Source organism: Leguminivora glycinivorella, chromosome 12 (assembly GCF_023078275.1).
Source record: "Leguminivora glycinivorella isolate SPB_JAAS2020 chromosome 12, LegGlyc_1.1, whole genome shotgun sequence".
Classification (NCBI taxonomy): domain Eukaryota; kingdom Metazoa; phylum Arthropoda; class Insecta; order Lepidoptera; family Tortricidae; genus Leguminivora; species Leguminivora glycinivorella.
In genome coordinates, this window is record NC_062982.1 from 11,068,631 (window position 1) to 11,086,427 (window position 17,797).

Sequence of the window (17,797 nt, forward strand, 5' to 3'; positions counted from 1 at the left end):
TGCTAGCTGACTGTCACTGTCACTGACTCACTGCAATATCATATCACAATTTAGTGAAGAGTGGCACTGAAACTTGAGCAGTTTCATGAGCTCTGTGTCTGCACTAATTTGTCTTGTGAAATAAAGTTTACACACACACCCCCAATGCGAACGACAGATTAAATAATGATTTTCACCGTTAAATCTGTGCGTATGAAACGTAGTACATAGAAAATCATAGCGGGAAACAATAAAAAATCGTTATGAGTTCCACGGCCACACCTACTTTGACAAGAGTAAACGACTTACATAGCTCAACGACATTATATGTTTGTTATCGCTACGCCAACATTCTCGTAGAACTACGCATATAGACGATTCTACTTAGCGCTTTTTTGCTTTGTGGTTAAAAGCGACTACATTATTATTTTAATATGATAAAGTTTAGTCTAGATATTATTTTACTACTACCAAGGATGATTTATAATATATAGGGTTTACAATCTTCATACTAAGAATCGTACCTCAATTTTTTAGCGCCACCTACACATAACTACACTGATTGTCTACAAATATTTTTTTAAATATGTATTGACGTGATATCATGATATTAAAATAAAGAAGCATGTCATTTGTTCTTATAAAAAATAAAAACACGCAAAAATATTTGGGGAAACAGCGTTATCTAGTTTTAAGCCTAAAAGGCACATACATTTAGAGGTACGCTTTTTTGTATGGGCTTTGTCTGTCCCGATATTATATGGTCCTTGCTACTACAGGGTTAGAGAGCTTATTGACACATTTTCTGTCGGTAGGCGCTTTTCGCTATACACCTATTTTCCCATGTTATCGGCTACGCTCGTAACGCATATAGCACGCACTGGCACTGAAGTATATCCCTCACATGGGCAGGACGTTTATGAATAAGGGCGTGAATTTGGAACCCATTGAGAATGAACGTGTTAATAATACACTACTCTAAATGGGGTCATGGCTCTACAGGGACCTCCCATACAGAAGGGAATAACGCCACTAAGTGCTACGGCGTAGCACGTGCCTACATACTGCAGGGCCATTCGAAGCTACACTGACTAATAGAATGGTATAAATGATATGATTCAAAGATTAGCTAGTTATGTAATATGCAACTCTGGCTTTAGTTAATAGTCATACTAGTTATGAAAAAAAATAAGCGCGTTACAAAACACGGAGAAACTAAAAAGCCAAAAATAATAAACCTTTCAATTCAGATTTCTTATCGTATTGCAATAAGCTAAACATCCAAATTATAAACAAATCAATTATTTTTGTAGTCGGTACCAGACCTGTTCGTCGCCTTGCTATTGCCTGTTTGCCCCACCCAACCATACACAGGCTGGTACCGACTCCAAAAATAATTGATTTGTTTATAATTTGGATGTTTAGCTTATTGCAATACGATAAGAAATCTGAATTGAAAGGTTTATTATTTTTGGCTTTTTAGTTTCTCCGTGTTTTGTAACGCGCTTATTTTTGAAGGCGGTTTTATTTTTTGTTAAAAAGTTTATTTATTTGTTGATTTTTAGTGGTTCCTAGTGATATTATATGTATCAGTCCGAATACATGTACAGTAGTGAAAGAATTATCCTTTAACTCCTAACCATTGAGGAGTTGACCTTCCATCATCAGCTCAGCCACATAAAATTATTACCATCAGACGTAAATACTGGTGTACCTTTGAAAAAAAAATAGACTAAAAACATTACATGTGCCTATAACATTTGAAGAGTTCCCTCGATTTCTCCAGGATCCCATCATCAGACCCTGACTTGGTGCCAATGGGACCATCTCGGGGTTATACCGGTTCGATCAAAAAAAATATTTTGAAAATCGGTCCACGATTCTCGGAGATATCGAGTAACATACATACAAAAAAAAAAAAAAAAAAAAAAAAATAAATAACATTCAGTCGAATTGAGAACCTCCTCCTATTTTGAAGTCGGTTAAAAAAAGCTGCACTTTTGGATGGAAGCAAGCCGCTTTGCATGGTGATAGTAGACATCATAGTAAACGATTTTTTCCGAGGATATCGAAATTTCATCCCTTAGGAAGCCGAGCGCAGCGAGGTGTTTTATGAAAATGAAAAAAATTCTATCTTTTTATCATATGGTCCGATTTTGACAAATCGTATCTCAAATAAAAGATATTGATTAGTGCAACTTAAAAAAAAATAAAAAATAAAATTGTTCAGAAAAAGTAACAAAAAAATTTAAAAATGTTAATTTACGTATCGCATTAAACAACTTCAAAGAATGAATGACAAAATGTACAATATCGATATACGAGTTTTTTTTATATTTATATCAAAGACAGATAAATACCTTTCAATTGACACATTTTTTGTCAAAATCGGACAAAGCACAAAAATAATAGAATTTTTTTTAACAGTTTTTAATAGTCCTCACTACGCTCGTCCTTCTAAGGGCTTAAATTATGATATCCTCGAGAAAAAAACTTTTATTTTGATGTGTACTGTCACTGTGTACTTTTATGTCTAAGAAAAATAGATTATTTCTGACTTTCTGGCAAAGGAATTGCGAAGTGATCATATAAACTAAAATTTCCAACTTTGGCAACTTGTACCTTAAAAACTACTGATCCGATTTCGATGCGGTTTTTAGTTTTCAATTATGAATTTATCTGTCTTTGATATAAAAAAACTCGTATATCGATATTGTACATTTTGTCATTCATTCTTTGAAGTTGTTTAATGCGATACGTAAATTTACATTTTTCATTTTTTTTGTAACTTTTTCTGAACAATATTTTTTTTTAAGTTGCACTAATCAATATCTTTCATTTGAGATACGATTTGTCAAAATCGGACCATATGATAAAAAGATAGAATTTTTTTCATTTTCATAAAACACCTCGCTGCGCTCGGCTTCCTAAGGGATGAAATTTCGATATCCTCGGAAAAAATCGTTTACTATTATGTCTACTATCACCATGCAAAGCGGCTTGCTTCCATCTAAAAGTGCAGCTTTTGGTCAAAAATTCTCCATAACAAGTATGACTATAATAGTTTCATACGTAGAAGATATTACTAACTAACTACTTTGGCTCAGTGATCCAAAGTGAATCTTGGCCTCCGAAACGAGAGATCGCCACCTGTCCCGATCCTATGCAGCCTCTTGCCCCAGTCACTGACTTGAAGCCGACGCAGATCCGCCACCACACTGTTCTCCCAGCGATACCTGGGTCGACCCGCCGGCCACCGGCTGGTCGACCCAAGAATGCTCTCTTGACAGCCCGATCGTTTTCCATTCTAAGTGACCGAACCAGCGAAGTCTGTGGGATTTCGTTTCGCAGTCGGATAGGCCCGGTGCACTTTACAGAGAAGTAAGAAATGTACCTATGTAACACAGAAGACCACTAATAGGTACAGAACAGTTTTGACAGAAATGACGCGCTACGGAATGTGAACATTGACTGTACAGTACATTATGTAAAGAAACAGAAGACATGTACACATTATACAATAATGTTCTTACTTTTTTAACAAAGTAACCATTGAATAACATTTGTTTAAAACCGCCTAGCCGTAGAAACTAACTGCACTGTAAAAGTAAACATGAATCCGCCCTATAAAACCCTCCTTATATTTATTACAATTTCATTTTATTACTGCTAACATAATACCGTACGAGTATAAAACGTAATCCACAAGTCGTAAACCTAAGATGTAAATATAAAATAAACAATATGTGTACATATGGATAAGGACTGTTCAATTTACTAAGCGGACACTTAAAAAAGCATTTTTTTTCTACATAGTATAACATCTTATTTAGCTGAATGTTATTAAAACGACAACAAACGTAATAGATAATATTTAATATGAAAAAAGAACTTAATTAAGTACATCGGTAAAAATTTCGGACTTTTATACGGATACGACGCATGAGTGTCTGCACATCACTTCTTGCTACTTTTCGCAAAGTTGCGGACCACATTTGTTTGAATTCATCAAGAAATATATCTTCTCAGACATTCTTTCGTAAGTATGCCTCAACAATGGTCCAGTACCGCTCGATAGGTCAGAGATCTGGACAATTTGGTGATAGGCTTCTTTTTGAACAAATTCCTCGTTTTTTGGTTTTAGTAGCTCAACTGTCTTACCAGCATAGTGAGCACTTGCTAAATCAGGCCCAAACAAAGGAGAGATAATAATGTATCGGATAGATGACAAAAAATCGTATTTGAATGCATTATTTTCTGTAAATTTCGCCACCAATAGTATGTGACGTTTAGCGTCGCATAAACTAGGGTAGAATAAAAAAAACTAGAGAGAAGAAAAAAAACTCCGATAGAAAAATTTTACAAACTATATTTTAAATAAAAAAACCTATCTATCTATCCAGGATCGTGGGTAGGTATTTCCTGAGCTGGCCGGTTACAATAAAAGAAGAAACAAGCCCTTGTTAGGGGTCACTTCCCTGCACTACGCCGCCGAAGTCGTACTGGGCGTGGCCGTCATCAGAGGCCGTTCCGGACCGCCAGTCTTCCTTCCGGAACCTTCCGGAACGTGTGCAGGCGCGCGCGCATCCAAATTGTGGGTCCAGTTAACGACCCCAGACTTGTTCCCTGGAATTCCGGTAAAATGGCCGTTTCAATAAAAGTCCAATTTCGAACAAGTGACTGCGACATCCGGAACTTTGGCCAAATTAAAAGTGCTAATGAGATGTAGGCTGGTTTAGTGAACCCCAAAGCGTTAAAAAAGGTAATCAATGATGTGGCAGTCACAAGTTAAATCATCATTTTTTTTTTAACAAAAAGGAAGTAATTTTTATTTAACTAAAAGTACTTTTGCTAATAAAAAAACTTTTAAAAACATTATTAATGTAGATTAACTACAGATTGGTTTCTATTTATATGCATTTAAATTAAAATTAAGCGAAAATTCCACAAGAATGATTAAGATTTTTATAAAGCGGGTAGAACTATATTTCTAGAAAGATCGAGAAGCTTGTTAATTCCAACATTGTTTCTAAGGAAAACATATTGTTACTAAGCGGATAGAGAAAGATGAACCCAGAAAGAAATAAATGAATAATGATTGAATGAAGAAAATGATTCCTTATTAAGACTATGAACTATGGAAGAAACCTTAAATCTAGTTCTACAAAATATTCAAAACACTCACCCTATTTGGGGAAAAACTGGCACTTAACACATTTAATTGTAGTTAAAATTTAAAAATTAAAATAAATTTGTCACTCCATGTCGTCTGACGTTATGAGAGTTTTAGGTAACTTGACCTTTCGCTGTCGGAGCCGTGGTAGGGAATGCGAGCGCGAATGCGCCTCATACGTTGACCAGCGCCTATCGCTTATCTGGAGCGGTGACGTAGTCTTTTGTATTCGCATCTAGTTTTAACTAATAACAAATGCAATCGTCAATTCTGTTTGTACGTATATTTATTTTACATTGTTTTTTATTTTTAAGTTTTTGAATATTTTATTTAGAAGAATGTATGTAAAAATGTATTATAGTAGTTTATAGTTATATTTTGGTTAATTATTTATTTTTATTTAATAGGATTTTTGTTAGAGATAACGGTAAACCGTTACATACCCCTCTTTTTAGGTTAGGGTTTTTTCTGGGAAAACCCGCTATTTCTGTCGTCTGCTCAATATATACACAACTATCAAACATACCTCCATCTCATCATACTCCTCCACTTCATTCATTCTTCACACAAGCAGATAAGCAATAAACATTTCTATTTATGTTTTCGCGTCCTAACAGACTGAGTATTATACTTTTACGATTGTATACATACTCTTATGTATATATTAATGGTTCTTCACTTAGTTTAATCATCAACCTCAGTTAAAATTATTAATGGTGTAATCGAATCCATCAAATTAATGTCTCTGTAAAAAACTTGCTAACCAATTTATTTTGTAGGTAATAACCTTTTCAAACCGGTAGGGGTTTGTAATGTTTAATAGTGATAGAATATTAGGATATTTCGGAAGTACACTGGCGTTTACAAGCACGTGTTATGAGATTGATAATTAAATTTAGACAATTAATACAGAAATTATTGATAGATGATTATTGCAGTCCAGTTAAACTTTGTAATTAGTCAATTTAAAATCTTTAATATGCCAGTCACCTAAATTGTTCCCTTGCATGTCTTCTAGTTCATATACTAAATTAGATTTCTTAGCTACGATTTTACACTGGACATACTTAGGAGCTAGTTTCTTGGAAAACATGTTGTTTTTGTCACTAAGGTAAAACGTTTTCTTCCAAACTACATCGCCAACTTTGAAATGGTGATCCCTACGGCGTAGATTATAGTGTTCACTATTCCTAGTATGGGATTGAACTAGAGAGGATTGGACTTTGTCGAATATTTTTCGCAAATGACCTATATTCTCGGCATATTCATCTCTAGGGGCAAAAATTATTTCGTCGTCCAGTTCAACATCGATATAGTGTAAACCGCTAGTGACTAATTCTCGGCCATGGACAAGAAATGCAGGACTATACTTTGTCACCTCATTTACAGCTGTGTTCATAGCGAATTGAATTTTAGGTAGATTGATGTCCCAGAACCTATGATCATTTTCTATATAAGATGACACTGCTGTAACGATAACTTTATTGTAACGTTCAACGGTGTTAACTTGTGGGCTATATTTAGGCGTAAATCTTACATTAGGCACATTATAATCACTAAACAACTTCTTTAATACATTACTCGTGAATTGTTTACCATTGTCCATGAGAACAGTACTGGGAATGCCATGAACTAAAAAAAACTTTTTCCTCGATTAGTTTTGCTATAATCTCGGAAGTTGCGCGTCTAATGGGAAATAAAAGAGAATACTTTGAAAAACAGCATGTCACAACGAATATAAAAGTATTCTGTTGTCTAGAAGGAGGTAGAGGACCTATGAGATCCATGCTTAACATTTGAAAAGGGCGTGAGCAGTCTTTAGGACGGCCCATGACGCCAAGAGTAGCATGAGTAGCATGCTTATGAGCACAACAGATATCGCAACTTGAAACGAATTTAACTACATCGCGATGCATATCGGGCCAAAAATAATTTAAAGAAAGCCGTTTATGCGTTTTATATATTCCTAAGTGGGCAGCGGTAGGTTCCGAATGATATTTAAGTATAGTATTGAGTCTAAATTCTAGAGGAATAACTTCTTTCCATTCGAACTCTCGTGTTAGCGGATTTAAGCTTTTTTTAAACCTAAATAGTTTGCCGTTGCTTACTTTGTAGTTTAAAAATGAAGTAGGAGTATTTTGACAACCGTTGTATATGTTTAAATACCATGAGTCACTCGTAGAATAAAACATGTCACCACTTACTGGAATCTCGTCAATATCGGCAATAGTAACAGAACGTGAGAGACTGTCTGGTACCACATTTTCCGAACCGCGACGATGTTTGATCTCAAAGTTAAATGAGGACATGCGCACTCCCCAACGAGCTAAGCGACCCGTAGGGTTATTTAAATTTAGGAACCACTTTAAGGACGAGTGATCGGTGTACACCACGAACTTTTGGCCGTTCTCTAAGTAGCATCTCCAGTGTTCGATCGCCGTAAGTACAGCCAGTGCCTCTCGTTCCGTTGCGCTGTAGTTACGCTCTTGACTCGAAAGGGACTTACTCATGTAGGCTATAACTTTTTCCTCATTGTCTAGCTGTTGTGTAAGAACCGCGCCAACGCCGTAATCACTCGCATCTGTATGTACTTGGAAGGGCTGCGAATAGTCTGGGCACGACAATATAGGAGAAGATATTAAAGCTTCTTTTAGAGTACGGAAAGCATTTTCAGCTTCTGTAGACCAATAAAAAGGCGGAGAGTTTTTAGCTTGAGAAGTAAGTTTATTTAGTGGTGCCGCTATTGTACTAAAATTTGGAATGAACCGACGATACCAAGATGCCGTTCCAAGAAATCGACGAACTTCCTTACGGTTAGTAGGTGTCGGATAGTTCACGATCGCCTCTATCTTTTCTGGATTTGGTTGTAGACCGTTTCTATCCACTACATAGCCTAGATACGACAGTTTATTCCTAAAGAATTGGCACTTTTGGAATCCAATGGTTAAGTTTGCCATTTTAAGTTTCTCCAGAACTCTAACCAGCAGGGAGATATGTTCTTCAAAGGATGACGAGACAATGATAATGTCGTCGATGTAGACGAATACTTTATGCTCAAAATCAGGCCCATAGAACAACATATCAACCAGTCTTTGTTGCGTTGCCGGAGCATTGGTTAAGCCAAAGGGCATAGAAACAAATTGAAAAGTACCGCGCGAAGGAATATAAAACGCTGATTTACACCGATCCTCTTTCTTGATTGGAATTTGCCAAAAACTTTTCGACAAATCCAAACTAGACAGATACTTAGCGTCACGCAGATTATCAAGTATCTCTGAAATGTAAGGAATGCTGTAGGCATCTTTGATAGTAACTGCATTCAGTTTACGACTATCCAAGCACAATCTCATTTCGCCATTTTTTTTTAGGTGTTAAAAGAACTGGGGACGACCAAGGGCTCTCGCAAGACTCTACAACATTTTCACGTAGCATTTCATCAAGTTGAGCATTTAGTATTCTCTGTTTTTCAGGAGACATTCTATAGTATCTCTGACGTATAGGCAAAGCATCACCCGTATCTATACTGTGAGAAATTAGAGAAGTTCGCCCTAGACCGCGCTCTTCATATGAAATATTGCGAAATTGAGCTGTAATATGGTCAGCCGTAACCTTCTGTTCAGGAGAGAGATGATCGTAGTCACACAAGTGTGTGGGTTGAGTGTCAAGTGTTAAGGTATTTAATTGATCGACATCCTTAGGTAAAATAACAGCATCTAGATGCTTAGGGAACAAATCAAAAAGTCTCCAGAAGTCCATACCTAAGATTAAGGAGTTTTCTACCTCTGGTACTATGTAAGCCTTCAAGATGTGAGTCTGATCTAAAAACGAGACAGGCAGATTAATCATACCAATATTGTTCAGTCTATGCTTGCCAGCTCCATATAAATTCAGAGTTTCTTTAGTATTTAGTTTGAAACCCGCATCCAAGAAAACCTTATGATAATTATTGCCGAGAATTGTGTAACCACTACCAGTATCTAATAAAGCATGTAGTGTTTTACCGTTAATTTGAACTGACACAAATGGTCTGCTATTTATATTACCTGAATCGTGGATTGCAGTGACTGAATAGCAAGTGAAAAATTTTGATATAAAATTGAGCCAAGATTTCCACTCTGTATCATTAAATTTATCACTGGATATATAAGAAGGCTCTTTCGCACTACAATCCACCGAATTTAGTTTTTTGTGTCTTTCGAGTTACAAGATTTACACTCAGGATAACGTACACCTTTCTGGCCGCATTTAAAACAGATTGGGAAGTGAGGTTGTTTACACTCTTTTAAGGAATGTGTATCAGTGCGGCACCGAGGACAGTACTTACGCGAGCCATAAGTGGCGCTTACTTTAGTTGAACTGCTCGGTGAAGCTTGTACAGCATTAGTAGTATTAGGTTTTTCATCTGTAGGTTTAGGTTTGTTGTAGTTATAAGAGCCGGAGTAGTTAGGATATTTATTTTGATTGTAATAATTTTTCTGTCTTTCATTTGTATTTGTACTTTGATAGTTTTTATTTGTATAGTAATTATTATTTTTATGATGTTTAGTGTAGGCAAAATCTGGGGCTAGGGTTTCAGAAGTCACTCTGGGTGGTTCGTGAAACAAGGACAAGCGTGATTGAATGTCCTCATAGTTTGAGCAAAGGTTTTTAAGAGTCTTCAGGTCCTTGATTTCGGGCGAAGCAGCCAGAGTGCTTGCATAGCATGGCCGGATGTTGTGTAGAATAATTTCGAGCTTTTCGTCCTCAGACAACGGCTTAACCAAGCGCGCGAACATGCCATGCATAATAGACAAGTAAATAGATATATTTTCCTGCTCCCCTTGCGTGCGAGATTTTATCTCATTAGTAAGGCGATAATCGTAATCTCTTGGGCTGAAGTCTTTTTTTAATAGAACCACGACATCGTCCCAACTTTGGAAAGCCTCTTTATTACATCGGAACCAATGTAATGCGTCCTCCGTAAAAATCTCGTACGCAAATTTCAAAATACGCTCCTTTGATATGTTTCTAGCCTCCACGAACTCCTCAACTCTTTGAATGAAAGAAAACACGCAGGCCTTGCCCGAGTATTTTAGCTTTGCTAAGTCGGAGGTTAGGTTGCGATCGCAATGAACCACTGTAGCCTCAGGTTCCAGAACTGAGACTGCGTTTGTATTAGAAGTTGAAGATGCCGGTCTCAGCGTTGTAATTTCTTTATATTGATTGTTAAAGGAAGTGCAATAATTTTTGTGCTGATCAACTAACGTGGCACCGACGTTCGTGATTCGCCTAAGTCTGTGATATATATGATGTAGTAGGTTTTCAGTTCGTAAGAACAGGGTCTTATCAAATTTAGACTTGAGTGAGGTCAACATCGTTTGGGACTTAGCAAGACTGTCCTTAACAGCGTCAAGGTCAACCGCAGGCTCTAAATGGGATTCTAAAATGTCCTCAGGAGGTATTCCTAATTTAATTATCTGGCTTCGAAGCTCCTGTACCGAACCAGTTGAACCACCTCTGAGAATCACCTCATATTCAAGTTCAGCTTTTTGGAGTGACAAATATTTAATAGGATACGCCATGTTTTGAGACAAGTGTGTGTTTTGATTACAATTGATTAAAAGCAGTTAGGTTTAGTTGCTGAGTAAGTGGAATGTAGGACTCGATAGACTTTTATAAACGTATTTAGAAGTTTTATAATAGGAAATATGCAATTTTATTTTATAAATAACTACAAATGAACGCTGTAACAATAATAATGTAAATAGTACAACCACGTACCAAGCAACTGCAGAAATCAAACTTAGAAACTAGAAGAAAATTACAGGTGAAAATATTAAAAAGCCACCAACACCAAAGAAAACCAAGAGAAGAAAAAGGCCAAGGACTTGCTTCAAACATGCACAGCTCAGAAAATAACCAGTGTGGGCGCCAATGTGACGTTTAGCGTCGCATAAACTAGGGTAGAATAAAAAAAACTAGAGAGAAGAAAAAAAACTCCGATAGAAAAATTTTACAAACTATATTTTAAATAAAAAAACCTATCTATCTATCCAGGATCGTGGGTAGGTATTTCCTGAGCTGGCCGGTTACAATAAAAGAAGAAACAAGCCCTTGTTAGGGGTCACTTCCCTGCACTACGCCGCCGAAGTCGTACTGGGCGTGGCCGTCATCAGAGGCCGTTCCGGACCGCCAGTCTTCCTTCCGGAACCTTCCGGAACGTGTGCAGGCGCGCGCGCATCCAAATTGTGGGTCCAGTTAACGACCCCAGACTTGTTCCCTGGAATTCCGGTAAAATGGCCGTTTCAAGAAAAGTCCAATTTCGAACAAGTGACTGCGACATCCGGAACTTTGGCCAAATTAAAAGTGCTAATGAGATGTAGGCTGGTTTAGTGAACCCCAAAGCGTTAAAAAAGGTAATCAATGATGTGGCAGTCACAAGTTAAATCATCATTTTTTTTTAACAAAAAGGAAGTAATTTTTATTTAACTAAAAGTACTTTTGCTAATAAAAAAAACTTTTAAAAACATTATTAATGTAGATTAACTACAGATTGGTTTCTATTTATATGCATTTAAATTAAAATTAAGCGAAAATTCCACAAGAATGATTAAGATTTTTATAAAGCGGGTAGAACTATATTTCTAGAAAGATCGAGAAGCTTGTTAATTCCAACATTGTTTCTAAGGAAAACATATTGTTACTAAGCGGATAGAGAAAGATGAACCCAGAAAGAAATAAATGAATAATGATTGAATGAAGAAAATGATTCCTTATTAAGACTATGAACTATGGAAGAAACCTTAAATCTAGTTCTACAAAATATTCAAAACACTCACCCTATTTGGGGAAAAACTGGCACTTAACACATTTAATTGTAGTTAAAATTTAAAAATTAAAATAAATTTGTCACTCCATGTCGTCTGACGTTATGAGAGTTTTAGGTAACTTGACCTTTCGCTGTCGGAGCCGTGGTAGGGAATGCGAGCGCGAATGCGCCTCATACGTTGACCAGCGCCTATCGCTTATCTGGAGCGGTGACGTAGTCTTTTGTATTCGCATCTAGTTTTAACTAATAACAAATGCAATCGTCAATTCTGTTTGTACGTATATTTATTTTACATTGTTTTTTATTTTTTAAGTTTTTGAATATTTTATTTAGAAGAATGTATGTAAAAATGTATTATAGTAGTTTATAGTTATATTTTGGTTAATTATTTATTTTTATTTAATAGGATTTTTGTTAGAGATAACGGTAAACCGTTACAAGTACCAGTAGCAAAATAAGATACACTCTTAAAGCAACAGGAAAATATTGCCTGCTAAACAAGTACTTTTTTCCCGAATTTATCCATTTTTATGGTTTTCTCCTCATCTAGCACATACTCTCCTACGACGTCATTGTGGGACTGGGGTCCTGGTAATGTACTACAGTCAAATTTGACGTACGTTTTGTCGTTCATTAAGAGGATACGGTAGCGAAAATGCTAAAATGGAAAGGATCCATTAAGAACAACTCAGTCAAAACATATTTCAAAAAAATCTTTAAAATCAAGGTTCCGCTCTCGACTCTTTCCTCCTTCAAAACTTAATCAATCGGAACGAAATTTGAGAATCTGAATAACAATGAAATAATCTATGTCGGACCGTTTAGCTTTTTTGGTTAATTGTTACCAATCTTGAGTATCACACCTTTTTTTGCGCCAAATTAAAAAGGCCGTTTTTGGAAATTTTTGATTGGCTCTAGAGTATTTAAAAAGTAGAATATCAAAAAAATCAAAACGGTCCGACACAGATAAAAATAATAACAATCTGTGTTGAAAAAATCATTGCTCTATCTTCAAACACCAGGGAGGAAATAGTCGAGAGCGTTTGTATGGAGAATTGATCCCTACCGTATCGTCTTAAAATGCAACGAGATTTATTCTTTAGCAACATTTTATACAATTTTCCGTACCATTTTTTGGATCGCAATTTGTTATCTGCACTTCTCTTCTGCATTTTCTGCTTCTTATAAGTCTTTATATTATTTATTTTTTTTATATTTTGAACAGTATCTACGCGAATGCCTACTTTTTTTTACAATTTGGTGAACCGATAGATAATTTAAGATTTTAACAACCGCCTAACTTTATCCTCGACTTGAGGATTTGCCGGGCCGCTTCTATGCCTAGATTTCGGTAAATCCTCAAGCTTATGATGCTCTTCAAATTTTGTAACGATTTGGAACACCGCTTTTGAAAAATTGTACATATTTGCGATTTTTTGCAGATAACACTTTCCAGTACACCATTTGTGCAAGATTGCTTTGCAATCGTTCAAAGTAATACGCTGCATCGTGAAATATAATTAACTATGGAAGAATAACTATGTAGCGATCTACGTTGATAGCTTTTCTAATGTCGTCACCGTCAACTGTTTATCAATTTATTTTTAACAAGCAGAAACGTCTGCTAACGATTTTAAACATTTTTATATTAAAAGAAAAAATTGAAAAATTTACGCTTCCGGCGGGACTTGAACCCGCATCATTTGCAATCCGTGCAAGGCTCTTAACCAATTGAGCTACGGAAGCCACGCCGGACATCTACCGACAGACAATTACATCTTGTAACGGCACTGGAGTCTCAAGTTATATTGAGAATTCACCAGTAACAATGTGCTAACCCATACTAAATTTATTTTTAACAAGCAGAAACGTCTGCTAACGATTTTAAACATTTTTATATTAAAGGAAAAAAGTGTGTTTCTCAATTGTTTTTAAATTACAAATTTTAAAGATGTTTTAGTGTGTCCGCTTAGTAAATTGAACAGTCCTTACTCGTCCGTCCCGGACAAACCTAACGATAATGCAGAAGTTCTAGTGTATGTTTTAATTATTATAACTATTTGTAACTGCGTGGACACATCGGGAGATGGACAAACATCATAAAGGTAATCGCGGTCTGTGTCCCGGTCAATATAAGTCTAATGAAACTAAAATAATTCAAAATTCTAGTGTATTTTTTTAATCGTATCGAAACTTTTCTACTGATACCAATAGTACCGATACTTACATACCTCATTATTTCATATAAGGTGACCAAGCTGTAAGACGTCGGTTTCGTCATTACCAAACTAAAATGGAGTTGGGTGGGACATGTTGCTAGGCAGAGTGATGGCAGATGGACTAAAATGTTAACAGAATGGTGGCCGCTCACAGATGTAAGAAGCACTTGGCATCCGTTAGCTCGTTGGGTGGACGACATCCGGAAAATTGCGGTCACAACTGGATGAGACTAGCTCGGGACCGGGACTAGTGGCGTACTAGAAGAGAGGCCTTATGCTCAGCAGTGGGCGATAAAGGGCTAATATGATGATGATGATGATGTATTTATATAAATTTTCAGTTAAATTCATATGATAGATTGTTACTTACATTAATAAATTTCACGACAGCGTTGTGGGCTATAGGACTTTCTTTGTACCTTTACAAAGAAAGTCAACAATATGATTCAGCTCAAATTATTATTCAAGGTTAATAACCTTCACATGAACCTATTAACCGTCTACTTCAACATTATTTATATTGCTTTATTTAAACGCGACCACGCTACCATGAATTTTGTTACCAATTATTACCGATCAATAAATATAATTATTATGAATGTTATGTGAAACAACCTTTGTAAAAACGATCACAGTATCAACACGCACTACGAGCGTAGGAGCAGGTAACGTTCAAAATTCGTGTACCTACACAAAAACATAGTTACTGTCTGTTATTATATTTGTTAATATCTGGGCTACCGAGCTTCGCTCGGTTCTATTTTATTATATCAAGTCTTTAGATAAAAAAAAACTTATAAATACAAAAAAAATACAAAAGTTTTATTTCTGGCCGGGATTCGAAACCCTGACACCTGCAATGTGTTTGCGAACATTAGACCGACCTCTTACGACTGAGCTACGCTCAACCGATGCACGGCCGGCGAAATTAACGACCATATTTTGCGTTTACTAACGCAAAAGAAAAACGCGTGAAAACTAGAAAATTCGCTTTTTCCGGGATCTAAGGCTAAGCTAAATCGGTTTTTCACCTCCGAAAACCCCCACATAACAAATTTCAGCGAAATCGTCAGAGCGCGCGGTTTCCGAGATCGTCAGTATAATTAAATAAATAAATATATACTACGTCACTACGTCGGTGGCAAACAAGCGTACGGCCCACCAGATGGAAAGCGGTCACCGTAACCTACGGACGCCTGCAACTCAAAGAGAAAACAAACAATACAAGAATTGCTCGTTTAAAGGTATAACCTCGTAAGGCCCACCATAGTTAGTTTTCCCATTTTGAATTTGAACTTTATTCTATAAATAAATTGGTAAGATTTTCGTTTGTTTCAAAAATCAATGTAACAATTGAAATTCTACTTTATCCAGTTCATGGAAGGTTCAAATTAGATTGCAATACTATGTACATTGTAATGTACATTGGGCCTTACGAGGATAAGATAAGATATCTAATGAACTCCACTTAAAGCGCCCGTCCGTTGCTATTATGATGATGACTACCTATTACATGTAGTTTTCACATTTTCGATTTAAATGTCTCCACTACGGCTTAAAAGCCTACGCGTGTTACACGTTTTTCAACTCCCATTTCCGTTCACTCAAAGCAGTAACTTTACTGTTACTGGCGACAAAGGGACCCGTTTCCCTGCCATAAATATTCAGCGCGCCAGGAAAGTGATTAATCGAGCATCACGCGAGATAAATGTTGAGACGTCAACTACTGCACCTAATCCCCAACCCGGCGAATTTTAATACGTCACGAATCCATTATTCCTACAACAAGGCCCAATGTTGTCCGTACTCAATCAAAATTTTATACCTACTTTAGCCGTAGCCATTTTAGTGGTTTTTTGCTGTACGTGTGCGTGAAGATGTGTATGTGTGGGTTTTAAGGGTTGTATACTCGTCGATTTTAATCAAGTTCGGGCTTACCCTACCAATGGGCAACGAAGGCATCCATACGGAGCTGCTTTATAAATTGTTGTCGTAATGTTATGATCATAATAAGTAATCGGAATGCATTACAGACGACCGGTCTGGCTCAGTCGGTAGTGACCCTGCCTGCTAAGCCGCGGTCCTGGGTTCGAATCCCGGTAAGGGCATATATTTGTGTGATGAGCACAGATATTTGTTCCTGAGTCTTGGATGTTTTCTATGTATATAAGTATGTATTTATCTATTTAAGTATGTATATCGTCGCTTAGCACCCATAATACTACAAGCTTTGCTTAGTTTGGGGCTAAGCTGATCTGTGTAAGGTGTCCCCAATATTTATTTATTTTATATTTTATTTATTATGTCGTTATTGTAGTTAATGTTCTAGCCTAGCTTAGTAAAACATTAACATTGAGCGGGCGATCTAGTTTGATCTTTTGTCTACGGTGTAGTCACCGATAGGCTGCAATAATATGGCACTTTTCGAAGGCCGCAAACATATGCGACACTCTCTTATGGCTCTACAAATAAGATCGTGTCAGATATATTTCCGGCATTTGTTGTGTACCTAACATATTATAGCAGACTGTACGGGGCTATGCTTATCCCCGCGTCCGTGACCTTTTCGTCCCAAATCTGTCTCACCTGAATGTAATGTAAGTTCATTAAGCGCTAAAATTAGCTTTCCAAGTAATTTCACCTGCGTCAGAGAACTTCGGAAGATGTGAGACAGTTTCAATTAGCGGAATTAATTAATAAGGCTTTAAACGTACCTCCGATTATAGATGAGATAGATAAAAACTGGTTGCTTAAATAATGGAAATCTAAATTTATATAAACACTAAACTAATTTCCCTCGTATTACAGTACCAAATCTTGTTGTTAATAATAATAATACCTAAATACTTGATATTGACAGGCCTATATTAATAAGGTTCGTGAAATAGCGACATCGCCAACCAAAAAATGAAATTTAGCACGACAACGAGGCGGCGAAATAGCTACGTCAAATTATGTACAGTCACGCTCTTACTAACACTGTCATTGATATTGTAAGGTAAAAAATCGTATAATACCTATCTACGTGTTTATTGCCACTCAAATAATAAATTAAATCGGCCAGCGTGGTATTTAGCGGAACAGAATTCCACAAGCCTTTGACTCCAAAGATAAAAAAATTATATTTTTGTTAGGATTAACGATTCGACGAGGTGTCATTGCGCTCACTGTCCTTTTTACCTTATCTGACCTCCTGATCAATTTCAATCGAATTGATCTGGTACCTAGACCTACGTCCCCCCGCGTGGCCGCCGCCATTCATATTTGATGTCATTCGGCAGTTTACACAAACAAGCTGAACAATCTTACTGTAACGAAATAAAGTCCACCAGTGGTCAGCTCAACACGTTACTGTTAGTATAGCTGCACGCTTCGAATTTGAATATCCATTAAGTTTATATAAATGATTGATTGCCCCCCAAGCTGAAGCTATTAAAAAGCCATAACATGTACCCAAATCGATACGCAAGTCCTGAATGTATCCAATTCAGTTGCTAGTGACGGCTTTGCTTACGAAAGCATTTGTCAAACAAAAGTTCAGGGTGAACGGCGTTTCAATAGTCGTCGTCATGGCGCACATAAATCACAATGGTGACGAGAAATATTATGACTAATTCC

The 17,797-nt window shown here is 36.6% G+C and overlaps 1 protein-coding gene across 8 annotated transcripts in view; it reads right to left on the reverse strand.

The window, feature by feature from the left end:
* LOC125231728 (potassium voltage-gated channel protein Shab) overlaps nucleotides 1-17,797 on the reverse strand; it is a 133,433-nt gene that overhangs the window by 14,254 nt on the left and 101,382 nt on the right. The window lies entirely within an intron of this gene.